Genomic DNA, 19398 nt, shown 5'->3' with positions numbered 1-19398 from the left:
ACAAAAACAACACCCAAGAGGATTGTGAATGACACTGCAAAGCAATGATATTCTATGTTACTAACGTAACTAGATTGGAAGTTTACGGTAGCAACGCGTTGCCACTTCGAAGATGCCTGCAGGCATATCTCACATACATAATGACATAACGAATATATGACTTGACATTGTCTTTTGAACAAAAAAGTGGTTACGCATTTCTGAGAATCTTTTGTAAGACATTGCTACTCTAGTATTTTAGAAACTCATTGCTGCAAAGGGTTGGATAAATTACAATATTATGTCAGACTTGCGGGCGATAGTGAACTCTGGCCTTTGAGGGAACACAAAACATTTGGTGTCCATCACAACCTTTTTATTCTCCTGGAAATGAGCGATGATGTTCACATGATGGTAATAGCGCAATAAAATTAATATATCTAATATAGAGTAAATCATCTTTATATGAATATATTAAGTATAGATTGGTCCATCTTCATACTAAAACATCGAATAATTACACGCACACATCAGCGTGATTTTAGGTAGCTTGAAGTAGGAAAAAATGTTTTGTAGGAAAATGTTGACAGATATACATTTGACCTTCGACAATGATACGATTACCTAGCTGTCTACCGAAACTGCTCACCCCTGATCACTAAAACAGACGGCCAAACATTTGCCTAATTCATGCAAAGACTAGACTAAGTGTATCTTTGACGACGGGGAAAGGATTAATCTGATTATGCAGCTACTTCGCTGAATGACAATTAATTCAAGATCTCAAGTGTCTCTTTGACTCATTGGTCCTTTAACGAAGAGCCACTTCGCTTCTTAGGTTTCTCGCCACCGCTTTTCTAGAAGCTGAGACGTTCTCAGAATTAATTAACTATTTTAAAATAAAGAATATTTTAGATGGTTTAGCGTCGGGGATTAAACCAATTGGTACTACCGGCTAGTTTCTCCGCAGAACCCATTGCAGGAATGTCCTCCTCAACAAACCGATTATCCAATGACATTTTTTTTAAATCAAGGTAGTATCGATGATATTGTCATTAGGGAAATGGATACGAAATAGCTGTCACTGGTATCAGAGTGTCTATGGCAAGAGACTATTCAGCGGGGTTTTTTATTGGTAATTGTTTTGACGTTAGCAAATCAAAAGCGCCAGTGAATAAACTCCGGTCAAAATACCTCAGTAGCTCGAAATTAATGATGCCGGGATTAGCTTTCATTTCGCCTTTCAGCCAAACGCAAAATCATATTTGGAGGACGTCAATGCAATGTAAAAAAATATAATTCTGCACGTGGTATGAAACAGTTTTTTTGCAAACTTGCAAGAAAACTGTTTCATACCAACTTAAAAAACTGTTTACGTTAGTTTTGGCTAAGCACCAAAACAGCCTTTTAAGATAGATTCGCCACACAAACGAACTCTTCATAAAATTAGCAAACCGGTATAATAACAACAATAAGACTACATTAAAGGTCACAACTCACAAGATTAATGGAGCTCTCAAACATTTCAATGGAAGAGTTGAATCAGATCAGTAAATTGAGCCATAAAGTGGCTTGCGTTTACCCACAATTGGATGATTGCTGGGGTTATAGTAATTGGACGACAGTTTTAATGTGGCGTGTGCCACATAAAACTTAAACGAATCAACTGCATTCAGCATTACTAAAAAACTCGGCATTTGCAAGCTGCAGTTGCAACATTGTACTTAGTTTTGCAAAATGTTGCTAACATGCAACTGAACTAAAAGATGTAAAATTGTATTTGAAGAATGTAAAGTTCTTTGAGATATTAAATATAAGAAACATCAATCAATATCCCGTTCTACCAAGATCACAAAAACCAGATCATTCTTCCAAACCCATATTATTTCAGTCAACTTTCCTATTTCCTCTGCTATTGAGAATGTCATCACATCTCATCAGTATGTCACACCGTCTCTCGTTCATAATTCAAGTCAATTTCTTTTGTCCGATAAGATCAAGTGCGCTGACCGTGAACGTGAATGGGCAGGCACTTGAGCAGACGAATCGGTAGGAAGTTTATGCGAAAACTTTTCGCAACGTTAACAAACTTGTTCTGATCAACTAAAACATCTTGATTACTTAGTACACATTATATGATAGTTAATCAGAGAAATGTTTATACGACAAGACCGCGTAATCATTTATCTGATGATGATGAAGGACGAAAATGTTGAATCAGTTTTCAAAACCATGAAGATATTAGACGACGCATCATCGGTCTGTACCATAGTGGTAAAAGAAATTCCAACAACCCCATTAGGGAAAGAAACGAAATTAGTATACTCAAGGAACAAATTAACTTAAAATTTAATCCTGAAAACAAGACTGCAAAGTTACAGTTAATAAAGCAGAAACTATGAGCAAAGTTCCAAAACTTCATCCAAGAGCTTGACGAATATTCTGTTTCCGGTGGAGTCAGGGAGCACGGAAGAAATAGGATAATATATTTAGAGACAAACGGCGCCACACAAATCATTAATATTGTTGACACGTTTTTGTTTCTCTTGCAACAAATGTTAAACGGCTTGATGATTTTTGGTGACATCTGGCCGCTAGACTGCTCATTGCCTACAAGTCACTGAAAATATACATATTTTGAAAACTTTTGTCATTAATAAGAAGGCACCCATTTCTTTTTTAAATGTTATAAGCTAAGTAGTACCAGAAGTAAGATTAGGAACTATTAAAACACCCATTAGAAACACAGACTAAACCAGACAAACTTGGTGAAAAACGGCAGATACAAAGATAGTCACGTCCTTTAATATTATGAATAGACAATCAGTGTCGGATTGAGCAGACGATGTGTAAAACGTTCTTTTAGTGTCATTTTACCTGAAGAATAATCCTTATAACTTTGACATAAGGGTCCTGTGGAAGGTAAAATAGCTCTGAACAACCTGCACGTGGGAGAGTGGGATCGATCAGAGTATATGGGTCATCGGGCACCTCGTATATTTATATCGTTTATACTTTCAACCCGATGTAAACAGAATACTGTCGCCGTTTAAAATGCGCTTTAGACAGAAAGCCGACAGAAATGTATCCCGACGTTTACCTTCGCATTATCGACTTTAGCACACTCGAAATAGAGTCTACTTTTACACAAAAGTACTGTACGAGGAAAGGAGCATGTTTTGTGGCAATCTAAACTCTATTATGCATATACTAGAGCTGATAATTCGAAAGCAGAAGGTGGGTGACAGAGACATTTCCGTCGATCGTGTGCGCGGGGTCTAAACTTGACCTATTTTCTGCTTTTACCAACGCATTGGTATAATTTTAATTTGTTTAAATCCTTTTGCAGGAAATCGTGAAGCAGATGGGCATTCTCCTGAAATCGGTCATGTCACTATAAGTATTATTATCCTGATGGTGAGAAACTGACTGCATGTCTCATAATACGAGAAAAGTGTGATGACCAATGATAATCATACTAGTAATAAATGTAAGGGTAGGCGATCGAATCTGGTCAGACTAACGGAGAACGGCAGTGGCCGGTTTTCTGTCGCGCACTGTAAAACTCTTATACGAACTGTCGCCAGCAGTATTCCCGGACTAATACGACCTGCAAACCTTCAAGAAGAGAGCGTGTTCTCTCTTAAGAGGCCGGCAACGCACCTGCAGCTCTTCAGATGTTGCGATGCTTTCCATCAGGTAACCCGTTTGCTGGTTTGCCTCCGTATTTTATTAAAAAAAAAAAAACTTGTTAGGACTCCTCTTATGCATTGTATGAGTCCACGAGTCCGGTCGCCGAGTGATTTGTAATTGCGTTGGAATGGAATCCTTATACCTACCTAAGTCCTGGGACGTCTTGATACCAAGTATTGTCTCTCCAAGCTTTAGAAATTTCAGCTTTCTCCACTCCAACTAAACGTTAACTGTGTCAAATGTCACTTTCCTTTGCGTGCACCATCCTTAAAAAGGGATCCCAAGTTTTCTCTTTATGAGTAACTACAAGCAAAACATAACAAGCAATTTTGTAGTTTAATCTAACATTTACAAATTGGAGATCAATAACTAAGACCGTGTTCTACATGGTGTAACAAAACTAACTGATAATACTTTAGGGTGTGTATGTGTTCCTTGTAGAGAGTTCGCGTGAAAGTAACAGCGCTGAAAGACATTTTTTTTTACTTCTGTATGGGAAAACTCGTGACGCTGGACTCTGGAGCGCTTGCCCATACAAAAGTGAAAAAAAAGTTTGGTCTTTCAGCGCTGCTGCTATCACAATGAACTCTCAACAAGGAACACATACACACCCTAAAGTATTATCACATAGTTTTGTTACACTCTGTATAATAGCTCCCACACCGGTTTCGGTGACGGTGGCCGGTTTCATTGAAACCAGGCCAGCTACGCAGGAGTAATTTTATAGTGCCCAAGTGTGTGCGCAGTACACAAGAGCACTCTTTATTCCTTTACTCTTATAATCCAGTGGGACGGAAGACCGACACGACCAGCGAGAGATCAGGCGCAGGACCGACTTTTTACATGCCCATCCGACGCATGGATCATCTTACTTGTCAGACAATCAGGTGATCAGCCTGCATTGCCCTAACCAAACTTGGAAATAACATATTTCCAACGCGGGAATCGAACCCACGACCTCCGAGTCAAGAGCCGCGCTCTATACCACTAGACCACGGAGGCGTTACACACACAATCTGTATATTAATTACGCAGGAACCGAACATTTTCGCGCAACTCTTTTCATACAAATCATGACTAACAAAATTACGCTCGTGTGAATCAAACAGCACTTTTGTATGAAACTGAATGCAGCAGAATTTCTGCCAGCCAAATTCTGCGACTCACAACTCACAAATTACGCTCGTTTGGCTTCACCCTAAGATGGTTAAAGGAGTATATTTACACTATGTATTTGAACTGCTTCAAGAATTCCGCATGGTTGGGTTAAGTATGAACAATTATAGAGCAATTAGTAGGACGTTAATGCTATAATAAATGCAGATAATGCAATTAAAGCCCGCCTTTCTTCCATAAAGCGTGCCATACTTTTATTCGCCGGAACCGTAGGAAGACATTAAAGTGGATTTATAGCTATATATTCGTAAAAATGCCGTTAGACGCAAGTGGGTTGCAGTGAAACAGTTTAAAGGCGAGACCGCACTAAAACGGCACGACGCGACGCGACACTTCACGTTCCAAAGGACTGGCGTTTCATAAACGTAAAACTAACGTTTTATAAATGTAAAACCGACGTTTTATAAATGTAAAACTGACGTTTTATAAATGTAAAACTGGCGTTTTATAAATGTAAAACTGACGTTTTATAAATGTAAAACTGACGTTTTATAAATGTCAGTTCTATCTTGGAACGTAAAGTATCGAGTTGACCAAACAAATTATGCGACAAAAGCAACTTGTAGCATTATTGGAAGCAGTATCAGATAAATACTAGAAGAATATCACAGTAGTGCATTACAAAAAATCCTCCAGATCGAGAATTTTTATTCGATAAGACATTTCATTAAATAGAAATTCTCCATTCTCTTGTTCGAAAAGTACGATTACTTTTTCTAAAGATCTCACATCTCAAGTCTAAAAAGGTTCATGGGAATTGTAAACCTCTTATTCAGGAAAAGCTAGTCCTAGCTGATGAGCAACAATACACTCATCCTATGTCCCCTCTACTCTAAATCACATAACAGTTACGAGTTTTTCCAATTTTCGCGTTATGGTAACTTCCTTATCGCCTCTCTCAACACTCAGGCCTACCCGCACCTTTACAATTTTATGGGGAACGCTATAACTTTCCAAGTCAATTACATTATGAAAGTCATTGATTACTCTTCTACTTAAAATAACATTGTCAACGTCATTATCTCGCCTTTGATACGTCTCGTTAAGTCCTTTCACTAGCCTCCCCTGACCTTCAATGTCTTATAATAGTGACGACCTCTGTGGCTCAGTGGTGAGCGCGTTGGTAGCTCAAGCCGGGGGTCGCGGGTTCGAATCCCGCCGACGGAACAAAAAGTTTTCAATGTTCCCGGGTCTGGATGTGTATTAAATATGTGTATGATATAATAAAAATCTTAAATATATGTATAGTATAAAAGTATTAAATATATTTCCGTTGTCTGGTACCTGTAACACAAGTCCTTTAGGTACTTAGCACGGGGCCAGACTGACGTGGTGTGAAGCGTCCATAGATATTATTATTATATAATAAGTTTGTCGTTTATAAGGACGACGCGACGGCGATTAAGTTTAGACAAGACATTTTGCTTTTAAAATACCTATAAAACCGAAGAAAACATGACTTCTGAAGGGTTTCGAATCAAGGGAATCATTAAATGATTGGCTAGTGAGATATGTAGCTCAAGAACAGCTAGCGCCACAATGCTGCATCACGCTATTGAAGTATTCTAGTCAATCAAAATCAAGTGCGACGGTATGTATTTCAGACAGAAAATCTTCCTTTGACCTTCACCCATATTCCCACAGATGCAGAAAGGCAAAATGTAGACCAAAAAAACTTGAGAGGTGTCAAGGGACACCCGAATGGAACGAAGTTATTTCTTATGTTCAAAAAACCTGTATACTTACATATAATACACTCAAAACAAATATTTAAAAAAATCGCAATCTATTGACGCCAAGGAATACTAACAACGCATCGCTGTTTATTCTCAAAAAACGCCATCTAGTTGATGCACAGGAATAATATCAACGCCCTCTGCCCCTACCATGCAGGTAAGTAGTTAATAAAAAAGTGTCGTTACAACTCTTTCGGTCTAGCGCTCTTTCGCAACGCGCGATAAGGAACTTCGTTCCAATAACCTCAAAAACTCCCAAAGATTGTATTTTTTGCTCTAACCAAAACCAAAGTCACAAATCATTTTCTTACATTGAACTTCGCAAGTCCAATTAAAATTCATCATTGAATTATTACGTAGTGGGGCGCCAGAACCGTATATATGAGGTGAAAAGTTGGCTCGTTCGCCACTTTTTAAATAATAAATTACCCCAAGCGCGGTTGACACCTTTTCACTCGAATGGAGAAAAACAACGAAGACACTACTAATAAATGTATACCTTTTTCTGAGAATGAAAATGAGGTACTTACATTTTACTTGAGCATTCGTAAAGAAAATGGCTTTCAGGTAACTGCGTATCTGGCATGTAATGATACATCATTAAGTTACATACCATAGTATACCACTAAGCTAAAAAAATATACATAACAAACATCCATCCAAACTTTCGCCTTTATTAGTAAGATTTAAGTAGCCAGGCTAGTCGCAACCTAATATGAATTTTTCGGCCTTAAGGGGAGGTTATTCCTAAATTAGCAGGCCGATGTCTGTCAGTGCGAATATCGACGTAAAAGACATTAAAATAACATTCATATCAGCGCGCCTTGTACAGTGGCGGTTACGACGATCTCCGCGTCCATGATAGGGCGAAATAAGAGAAAAAACCTTTTTACTTAGATAAAAAATAGTATAACTAAACATGTATCCGTACATTTCCCTGTAAAATTTTAATAGTAATCGAACTATCCAAATTATTTTTTGATTGAGTCCCTGTAAGTCCTATAAAACTGAAAATGTTTTTAAAATCGAGGTTGTTTCGGAATTTTTTTTTATCGAGTAAAATTATCTGTATTGTGTTTCTAACCGTAAAAGTCACTAGTTAAAAGATGTATCTATACATGTATATATTTTTCAGTTTTTTTTAATAACGCTTTCTTTAAAAATTACTCATTCTAGAAACGTGAATTTGGAATAACCTAGCCTTAAGTAGGGATTAACTCTTGTACTCTTATACTTTTTATTAATGGACAAGGCAAGCATGAAACAAGCAACATATTAAACTTTGAAAATATAGCGTATAATATTATGTGTTTTACCTTCATTCTCTGACCTAATAAAGGCGCTGTAATATTAATAGTTACTGGACGTAAGAACACAAAAGACCGGGGACAATGTGGTTCAGTTCAGTTTATAGTATATATATATCTGAATGGAATGAAAGTTCTGGAAACTTTCATTCCATTCAGAGATGTGACACAAAGGACTTTAATACTAACGATATAAGGACTAGTTATATTTAGTATAAACTCGGGACAAAATAATTCTGAATATACGCTGCTTACGGCGACGAATTAATAGACAATCAAATCGGAGTTAACGAGCATCAACTACCTACCTACTGAGTACTGAGAAAATGAATAGTAACTGTTAACTTTTGATTTTATGTGAGAAAGTCTTAGTATTCACGGGAAACAAATTATTTTTAAATTATTAGTATGGTTTTCTTTTAAAATAAACCTATATAACGAATTTAATTTGCCATTTTGACAAAGACAAAATTATTTAATTGACAGCAGCCAGTAGGTTTGTCCTTCAACACAACATTTCTCTTAGAAATAGCAAGAAAAAAAAATAGCAAGAAAAAAAAGCGCAAGACCGACTTTTTACATGCCTTTTAGCATTTTTCTTGTCAAACAATCAGGTTGATGATCAGCCTTCCAATGTCTGATAGCCTAAATTCTAACCAAACATGGAAACCACAATTGTCGAACCCACGATCTCCAAGTCCAGAGTCAAGCTTCAAGCCACTAGACGAGAGAGGCGTTTAAATAAACAAATAAATGAGAATAAGAATAAGAATGGATATATTTTTAGCATCACACAATACATCATAATATAAGTATACAGTTCGACTATAATATTATAAAATTAACCATGTACTACAATGCTGTGTGACATCAAAAATTGGCTCCAGCTCAGCAAACGCAGCAAGCAAGCCCGCTGCACTGATTTTCTGCAGAGGCCAATGAGTGGCTTCACAAAGCTACTAAACTAAACACAAAATTATTTACAGAAAAAAAAAACAAATAATAATAGCGACAAGAAGTCAAGAACTAGCAAATTAATTCACAGAGAAGGTGTTTTTGTCTTAACTTTGAAAAGAGAGAAAAAAAAGAAAAAAATATACAAATTTGAGAAAAGAAAAAAATAAAACCTTTTGATAACCTTATACCCATTATTTCGTCGTAACTCGCAAGTCGCAACCCGTAATATTATCACAATAATGAAAACAAGTTTTATGGTACCATTCACTTGTTGATCGTAAAAGAAGCACTATTTTAACGTAATTAAGGACTGTGAAAGACAAACAAGGTAACCTCTAGCAACCTTGAAAATACGTCGTACGCTACAAAAATATATGGATGTAACCAATGATATAATAATAAAAAACTCAAAGCAGATATGTTACTACCGCGCGCGTTGTGAAGTTTCAAATACGACCCAATTGGGTCGTCTTTTATTTAGTCTGTCTCTTTTATGTATTTACATAGAAGATACAGAGGCATTTCGTATCTTTTGTTTCACTTATCTATCAAATTTGACAATGTTGTCGGAAGAGATTTAAGCCGGAAAATAGTATGAACGTAACAGATCTGTATAAGTAGAATATCATTGGATGTAACTGAAATGTGAACAATTTAGTTGAATTTACGTATTGTAATACTTAAAAAACGGTTGGTAAGTACTTTTTTTTGGAGAGTTGACTTTTTTCTTTGAATATCCTCCTCCTCCTATTTTCCTTTCAATTAACTTAATCGGAAGGGAAACGTTGCGACTTCAGGGACAACTTCAGCATGTCCCTTGAGCACCCCAGAGATCATGTAAAGGGATTTTTAAAATTTGGTGTTAATCTTGGTGGTACAGGAGATGCACTGAAAATTCCGCTGTAGTACATTGATAGTAAGTGCGCTACTTAAACCATGATACATTAGAACAACAATATATTATTATTTTTTACCTGCGTAGTTCAACGCCCTAATATGCACATAGAAACCTATACAAAAATCGGCCAAGTGCGAATCGATCGACGTAGGGTTCCGTACCGTTATTGAGCAAATATAGCCCAAAAATTGTGTTTTTTGTATGGGAGCCCCCTTAATTATTAAGTTTAATTTAATTTTATTATTATTCATTAAATTATAAGTACAACTGAGTATTTTGTGAACATTTCAAGTACCTACCTTTGATCATTATTGACATCGAGCAAGAAAAAAAAGAAATAGCAATAAAATCACGTTTGTTGTAAGGGAGCTTTTAAATATTTAATTTATTTTGTTTTTAGTATTTGTTGTTATAGGGGCAACAGATATACACAATCTGTGAAAATTTCAGAACTCTAGCTATAGTGGTTCTTGAGATACAGCCTGGAGACAGACAGACGGACAGACATCGAAGTCTTAGTAATAGGGTCCCGTTTTTACCCTTTGGGTACGGAACCCTAAAAAATAATTAGACCAACATTGTCCAGGGTAAAATGACGTAAAAGGACTCTATCATTATTCCGACAACTGGAAATAGCATGCAAATGTATGTAATAGAACAATATTAACGAGATCCCTGAAAGCAGGACGTTGCGTTGTTCCCATGTTGCGGTTTCATTTACCTGTTTCCGTGTTCTCTTATACATTTTAATGAAACGAAGTGTTTATCTCATGTTTCATTGGACATACTGAATCATTAAAGCTGATGCCTATATTGGACTAAATTAGTCATTGTTCGTATATAAAATAAAAACAGTCTTGACAAAATTTACTATTTTATTAGTCGAAAGTCGTAACCTAAAATTCTCAAATCAATGTCCATTGAAAAAGTCATAATTTAAGCGCTGATTTAAATTCGCATATTAATAATGCAGTGCAAACACTATACTTGTTATCAGCGAGTGTTAACAAACATTCGAGAGTCGTAAATTCTCCCACGACACCTCATAACTGGCGAGTGGCGCCCAACGTGGGGCTGCACAGAGTTATTTTCCATTAACTTTTAAACACCCCCTGAAACAGTAATATCAATTCTAACAGTAACCCTTACAGTTCATTTTCCTTTGTTCAGATTTTTTTATTAAAACTAGCTTTATTGAAAAGTGGACCTTAAGTTAAAAGGAAAAAGTGACTTTAATAACTACGTGTTTCTTTGGGGGTTAAAGGAAAAGGGTGTTTGCTAGAGGGTGTGTATTATATCCATTATTTAGATTTTATGAAACGAGCAAAAGGTTCGTGGACAAGCAGATTAATGCTTGTAGCTTACTAACGAGGTTAAACATGATCAGCTTCTGCCACCAGCATTCGAGAAAGTAAATATTCAGTATGTTTGCTAATGAGTAACGACTGCAAGCCCCAAAGATACGAGGGAGATGTTATGTTTGCTCAGGCCAAGGCCGAGTTGATAGCAGAGGAATATAATATTATAATTAATTACTTACACGGGAAACTTCAAAAGCGCGATTCAGGATTGTGTCTCGTTCCGCCACACTACTCAAAGTCCATCTAGTACAACATTTGGACGTTTGTTGATTTGGGTACTGACTATTGAGCGATTGCAGAAAATAGACATAATCCGCATGAAACTTTAAAATTGTACCACAATAGGATAATAATTAGATTATCTTCTTGTACAGAAGGGAGACTGCTATTAAACGCCTGGCGATTTCAATTAGGGTGGTTTTTTGGGGCTGGGTCGATTTTAATGATTTAGGGGAGTTAAAATGTATAATGTTTTATGAGTGGATTTTGTAGCACTCATAATTTTATTTACAGACTTTCATGTCCACTTTTATGGACATGAAAGTCTGTAAGTTGAATACCTAAATCTACGTAAAATAAGAATCAAAATGGTTTTTTTGCCCGCGAATTATGCTCTACATGTGGTCGCATTATCGTTAGACTCAAGACAAAATTCAACAACTCAACACAACATGTACACAGCTTAAAGGAAAATTCATAGCTGCTTAGTGTGGGGTGCACCAGAGGCGTGGTTAAAGTTATGGTTATAGTTAAATATGGCGTCCTTTAACTTTAACCTTAACTTTGACCGGAGAAATTGACAGATGACAGCTGGTCCAACAAGGTTATAAATGAACGTGGGCGGGGGCGCTGCTGGTAAAGGAGAACTGTTAAAAATGGCGTTTTTGTATGATGACAGTGTTAGTTCCTTTTTTCGCACACGTGCATTTAAAACCTTGTCGAGCTCTATGGTTATGGTTAAATATAACGTCTTGATGGCGTCCATTTTTAACTTTAACCAAAGATTTGACATTTTGCATTGTAGTTTAACCCTTTGGAAACAAAGATATCGAAAATGTTCGGGCGGAATCGACTTTTTCTAATCGAATAAAACTTTATAGGATATCGATTCCTGACATTGAACCACCACGCCCCTCGTATATACAAACATAGCTCCCATTCAAATCCCCCTGTCTGGCGAACAGCAATTTGTCAAATATGGGGCCCGAAAAGACCCCTAGCGCATTAAAAGGATTTGAATAATCGAAATGACGACATACTCGTGACATTAGTGACGAATTATTTCAATTTACAAATTTAATTAGCAGTTATCGTCGTACAATTAATAATCTTAAGGAGCAATAAAGTTCTGTTGAAAGCAAATATTGATAGGCAAAACTGGTCTTGGTTGGTTGCCATAAAAGCAAAGTCAAGACAAATACCAATTTTGTTCATCAATAAAAACATACTGTAACCTCTTTACACGAAGCTACGCAAGGACCTGATAGATGATGATAAATAAAATGGAATAATTTTGTTGCTTTAGTAACTAGAGCAACAAAAATATACCTAGAGTCTTATAACTAGAATCTAGTTACTTATTAGTTGTTTAAATGCATTTTATGACATTAACTAGACTCAATTTATTTAAGTGGTCTAATGTATGTGAATTCTCGTTCTATAGTCTATGTATATTATAGTACCTATGCCTTGGGCATAATATAATAAGAAGTCTAAATTATCATAGCATCCTATTGTTGTGAGTGTTATATCACCCTTACACATCATCAATTTCGCTAATGCTACCACATCTTTTGTTTGCTCTAACAGCTTTATTATATGGCTTCTTTACACTTCTACACTGGTAATCTTCAGCTATATTTACGTAATGCGTTATAGGTACGTAATCTCGACTTTATTTTGAAAGAAGACTGAAAACGTATAAGTTAATTCTTTGAGTGCAAAAACAATAAGTTGCAAGCATCGTTTTTTTGCAAAATATGAAAGTTACTAAAAATTAAAGCAGTCAAGGTGAAATATTATAAACCTTGAACTTCAAAATAAGACAAATTTGATTTTATAACATTGAAAAACACCAGTTATGGTCAAATATGGCATCCTGCATAGCTAATTTAAGTTTGACGTAAAAATAATTTACTAAAAAGGCACCGCGTGGGCACATAATTATTATATTTTATGGTAATATAACATCCTTCTTTTATGTACGTCGTTTAGTGATTAACGAACGTAATTTATGATATGTATTACCATACAGAAAATATATTACCTACTAGACGTTGCCCGCAACTTTGGAGCGCCAAAATTTCGTTTATCACCGAGAATCATACATTTTTCCGGGGTGAAAAATATCCCAAGGACGAAGTCTTTCCTTGTCGTATTCTTTACCTATGACTATAAGTATTTCTGTACCAAACATCATAATTGGTGCTGTTTTAGCGCAAAGACGAACTATCGTTCTTTTGAATATTTTAGCATAAACGTTTTAAAATATTAAAATTCATCTAGTTGCAAAGTTTACTTGGCTTCACAGCTTTAAGAAATCTACTTTCCAATCTAAAATTTATAGAAAAGTTCGTAACAGAATTATTTACGTTATTTGTTAGCGCTATTATGCTAAAACTAATATTGACTTTATATTCGAGGCAAAGACTCTGGGGAAATGACACAAAAACGTCGCTACAGCGAAGAAGCAATTTACTAGAAAAATACTTATTACAAAAATCACTCTCCCGATTCTTAGGAAATTTTATTAACCCCCGATAAAAAAGAGGGGTGTTATTTATAAGTTTGACGTGTCTGTCTGTCTGTGTGTGTGTCTGTGGCATCGTAGCGTCCAAACGGGTGGAACGATTTTGATCTAATTTCAGAGACTTTGTTTTAGCTTAGAAAATAGGTTAATCTACCTACCGCTCTCAGAGAGATGATACAAATTTAATTTAATAGTAAAACCTTATGAATGATAATTAATAACATGTCATGTATCTCAGAGATGCCTATAGAACCACGATAGTTAGAATGCTTAAATTTTTACAATTGATGTATATCCATTTTCTATTGCCGCTGTAACAATAAATAGATACTACAACAAAATAAAATTAAGATTACAAAAACCATCATTTTTGCTCGATATCAAAAAATTACGCACGAAACAAGCACGCCGCACAGTGGATCGAAAATCGAGTTTCATAGACATAGGAACTTGAATTTCCAGATGTCATTTTTTTGGGCTGAAATATGTTCTCCTAGTTGTTATTAAATAATAAAATGTAAAAAGACTCACCTACGTGTAATAATAAGGGAGTTATAATTTTTTTAAGAAATTTTTGTATGGAGCCGACAGGAAAAATGAGCATATCTCTGGAATCGCATGGTTGGCCGTTATATCTTGACACACTATTATAGTATTAATTATTACTCACATTTTGGCATATTTTGTATAACGGCATCGTTTGCGTTTTTTTTTTTTCAAAAACTCGTCAAAATTAAAAATATTTATTCTATTTTGTATTTGTTGCAAGTTTATGTTGTGGTTAAAAATGAGGTCTCTTTCATAATATTATAATACCATAGGATCACATAATTGACCAAGTGCGAGTCGGACTCGCGCACGAAGGGTTCCGTACCATTATAGAGCAAAATTAGGCCATAAATTGTGTTTTTTATACGAGAGTCCCACTTAATTTTATATTTTATTGTAATATTATAATTAATATTTAAGGGAGGCTCCCTTACAACAAACGTGATTTTTTGGGCTTTTTGCTCTTAGATATCAATAATGGCAACAGATAGGTTCTTGAATTTTTTACACAATCCTAAGTTATATGTGTACTTTAATATTTAATTATAATATTACAATAAAATATAAAATTAAGTGGGATAACAACTAGGAGAACATATTTCAGCCCAAAAAAATGACTTGAATGGAAATTCAAGTTCCTATGTCTATGAAACTCGATTTTCGATCTACTGTGCGCCCGGAGTGTAACCCGTGTTTTTAGGGTTCCGTACCAAAGGGTAAAATCGGGACCCTATTACTGAGACTTCGATGTCTGTCCGTCTGTCTCCAGGCTGTAACTCAAGAACGGTAATAGCTAGAGAGTTGAAATTTTCACATATTATGTATTTCTGTTGCCGCTATAACAACAAATACTAAAAACAAAATAAATTAAATATTTCAGGGGGGCTCCCATACAAGAAACATAATTTTGAAACATTTTTTGTTCGGTATCAATGATCACAACAGGTAGGCACTTGAAATTTTCACAAAATTATATGTGTACTTTAATAATTAATATTCATATTCAAATAAAATAAAAATTTAAGGGGGGCTCCCATTCAAAAAACACAATTTTTGCTCTATAACGGTAAGGAACCCTTCGTGCGCGAGTCCGACTCGCACTCGGCCGATTATTTTTTATCTCGGAATAAATGTTTTATCGAATTTCGGATGAATTCTCTCCTCCTTAATCATATGTTTTAAATATTCAGCGCGAAGACAGCGGGGACAGTATTGACTTTTCTCTTCAATTGAATCGATTTTATTTTATTGACTTCCAAATTCAATTTGTGCCAAACCTGTTATTCAAATGTTATCTTTTATATTGGATTATTTTCCAAAACAATTTTTATTTGTATTAGCTGCCGTTCTATTTGAGAAGTCCTTAAGCATATTTTGAGAAATCGACCTTAAGTACCCGTTTGTTCTCTACAAGTTAGAAACTAAAAATTAAAGCAAGTGCCTGATTGACTAACGACACAATATCATTGGTTAACTCTATCCAGAGCAGCGGTTTTCAAACTTTTTTTCAGACCGCAACGCGAGTCGCGACGCGTAGCTATGCATTTCTAAATGTGTATGAATGCAAATGCATCTAAGCGTCGCGTTGCGGTCTGAATTGACCCTAAGAAGTGTCATTTTTAAAGGACCCCCAAAAAAGTAATGTTTTTTTAAACATGGTGAACATGTCTGTGTTCAGACGTATTCAGACGTGGGAGAGCCATGCTTCCGGAGAAATACCACGTTCTCACAGAAAATCACGTTCTTGCGCTGTGTTTCGCCGAGAATCCCCTACCTTATTCCCTTCCCTACCCTCCCCTATTCCCTTCCCTTCCTTACCCTCCTATTACCCTATTCCCTCTTAAAAGGCCGGCAACGCACCTGCAGCTCTTCTGATGCTGCGAGTGTCCATGGAGGACGGAAGTTGCTTTCCATCAGGTGACCCGTTTGCTCGTTTGCCCCTTATTTCATAAAAAAATGTCTGATAACAATTCTAAAAAATATATGTATCGCTCGAGGAGCCCTTAGCCAAGGCCTTTGAAAAAAAGCTGATCTAGAGGATATAGACGTGTAATGTGCATTGTATGTAAGTACTGTATAAGTTTATGATCGACAAATACCCCTGGGAAATCCCAATTTCCGAGTAAAACGTTAGATTGATCTGCCCAATAAACTGTCCGATTCCGAATTTCTACTAACAACAATAATTGAGAATATGTATAGGGTTGCCACTAATAAACTAAGTAACTTACTATATAGCTTTATTCACACTAATATTATATTATAAAAGTGAAAATGTGTCTGTCTGTTACCTCTTCACGTCCAAACCGCTGAACCACATAGCTGAAATTTCCCGGGAAAGGACATAGAATACCTTTTATTTAGGAAAAATGTACGGTTAGCACGCTATAAACGAATTTTGGCACAACGGAGTTGCGGGCGTGGTCTAGTATTTCTATAATTTTATTAACTTTTATGCACAAATCACAAAGGCTATCTATTCATCTCTTTATCAAGTAAATAATACTAATATATTAAACAGCGAAGGCTTCTTTGATGTTTTTCATACAAAAGGTTCTGAAATACCAGATTATGATGAAAGGATAATAAAGAATAGAGTACCTACGGGAAAGGTGTAGGATTCTCATTGAAAGCTAAATACACAAAAGACACCGCGAATCGTAACTATTGAAATTATAGAACGTAAATTACATCATGGAGTATTTATGTACTACGGATGTTACTGCTTATGACTATACTGTACTCGGTGAAACATGGCGGTAGCGGTCATTGACTCCCGTCAAAAATTTGACATTTTCTGTATAAATCATGATTGACAATGGATTAGGAACATCTGCCACTTCATTTTCAATCGCGGTTTGTATAGAAAATGAAAAGTTTTTGACAGAGAGTCAATGACCGCTACCGCCATGTTTCGCCGAGTACAGTATAGTCTAGTATAATATTATTATAATTGGAAAAGTCAATATTTGTGTCTTTCTGTCTGTTACCTCTTCAAGCCCAAACCACCATAGTATACTTTTCATTCCGGAAAAGTGTACGGTTCTAGCGCGATTGAGTCACGTCATCTAGTCTAATAAATTATTTTTGATCGACAGCAAACGGAAACTACACTTTCACAGATAAGCAATATCAGATCTTATCAGAATTATCGTAATGCCGTTATCTATTATTTAGACCCTTGAAAAACATTCTTACATAATATTATTATCTCATATCAACACAAAATATGTAACACGGACTATCACTTTAACGGCTTGCATATATTTAATTATTACTTATCTGCAGTATAATGAAGAGGTTGACAGACATTATGTTGAGCTTTTGTCAATATATTCATTCAAATAATATATTTGTCAATAATATAAACAACTACATCACTAACGTCTAAAACACATAAAAACTAATTACATAGCTAATATAAATCTCTCCGCAATCCGCATGGAGCCGTTGTTCAAAAGGTTTCTTCAAAATCTATACTTAATATTATAAATGCGAAAGTGTGTCTGTCTATCTATCCGTCTGTCTGTCTGTCTGTCTGTCTGTCTGTCCGTCTATATGTCTGTCTGTCCGTCTGTCCGTCCGTCCGGGTCCTTATTATAAATAATAGTTTAAGCCTGCTCAGCATACAGCATCTTATAACAGACTATAGCACTTATTTGGAACGAATACACTAGAACTAAAGATGTTTTAAATACCTTTGTAGAAGAAAACCCAACATTTCGAACAAAGGTATTTTTGGACAGCCCTACATAAATCAAACTAACAAGACATGGTAGTGGCCGCTTTGCTCCCATGTGTCTACGGAAGCGAGTAGGTCTACAAAGTTAAATATAATAATAACTAGCTAAGCATTAAGGCGATGCCTAATATAATAATTTAGGAGTAGCGATATCAATTTTTCTATAGCAATGACTAAAGCTAAGAAATGAAAGTTCATTGTCAGTATTCATCATGGCTTTGTCTTTGAATTACCCATAGCATAACACGATTGGTCAATTTTTATAACACAGAATAATCCATCAAAAATACCTGTGTAAAAAAGGGATTCTAATTTTGCCAACAGAGGAGAGTGATTTAAGCTTCCAAAATTTGTACATAGATTGGTTCAAGCATACACTTTAATTTGCCCATAGCTTAAATATGAAATATATTTATGGTTTTTAAATTACGCGACAAAAACCATTTTGTCGCTTACGCCCTTTCCATTTTTTGCTGTTCCATTTCTTGTCTTTTATGAGAGGCCGGGCCGACCTCTCATAGAAAACAAGCAATCTAAAACATATCCAACACGGTTTTTTACTTTAACGCGGCGTCACCTTAACTATAGAATATACAGTATTCTTTGCTAAAGATGCGGTTTTAGCATGCCTTGACACTTGATCCTATGAGTTTAATTTGATATCGCAAATAATTAAATTGATCTTGATCCTTGGGTACAATAGCTTATCATATACTTACAGCTATACCTACATTATTATCTTAGTACCTAAACATAATATTATATACTTAGTGTAATCTATGACTCAGGTCACTCAGGTAGTTTTATTTGTCACGTCGTAAACGATAAAATGAGTAATAAATTATTAATAAACAATTATCTACATATAATATGATAAGGAACGCAAAAATGAATTAAACTTATCCATCTATCACCAAAAACAAAACTTACCATCACAAAAACACTCCATCATCTGAAACGAAAAAATGTTTTTAATATAATATAAAACAATTATTACATACTAGGTATTGTCTGCTTACAATTATACGTGGGAGAGCCATGCTTCGGCACGAATGGGCCGGCTCGACCGGAGAAATATTACGTTCTCACAGAAAACCGGTGTGAAACAAGCGCTTGCACTGTGTTTCGCCGAGTGAGTGAGTTTACCGGAGGCCCAATCCCCTACCCTATTCTCTTCCCTACCCTCCCCTATTCCCTTCCCTTCCCTCCCCTATTACCCTATTCCCTCTTAAAAGGCCGGCAACGCACCTG

General features: G+C 35.8%; 1 protein-coding gene across 4 annotated transcripts in view; it reads right to left on the bottom strand.

Moving 5' to 3' along the window:
• The window catches only part of LOC121736812 (IQ motif and SEC7 domain-containing protein 1), a 232103-nt gene that overhangs the window by 172043 nt on the left and 40662 nt on the right, over window positions 1-19398 (bottom strand). For all 4 annotated transcript variants that reach the window (XM_042128215.1, XM_042128216.1, XM_042128222.1 and 1 more), the window contains exon 2: window positions 19078-19099. The gene's annotated coding sequence lies outside the window, so the exon portion shown is untranslated. The remainder of the gene's footprint in view (window positions 1-19077; window positions 19100-19398) is intronic.

This window comes from Aricia agestis, chromosome 19, assembly GCF_905147365.1.
Source record: "Aricia agestis chromosome 19, ilAriAges1.1, whole genome shotgun sequence".
Taxonomy (NCBI): Eukaryota; Metazoa; Arthropoda; class Insecta; order Lepidoptera; family Lycaenidae; genus Aricia; species Aricia agestis.
The sequence above is the reverse complement of the archived record's forward strand: the minus strand, read 5'-3'. Positions and strand labels throughout refer to the sequence as shown.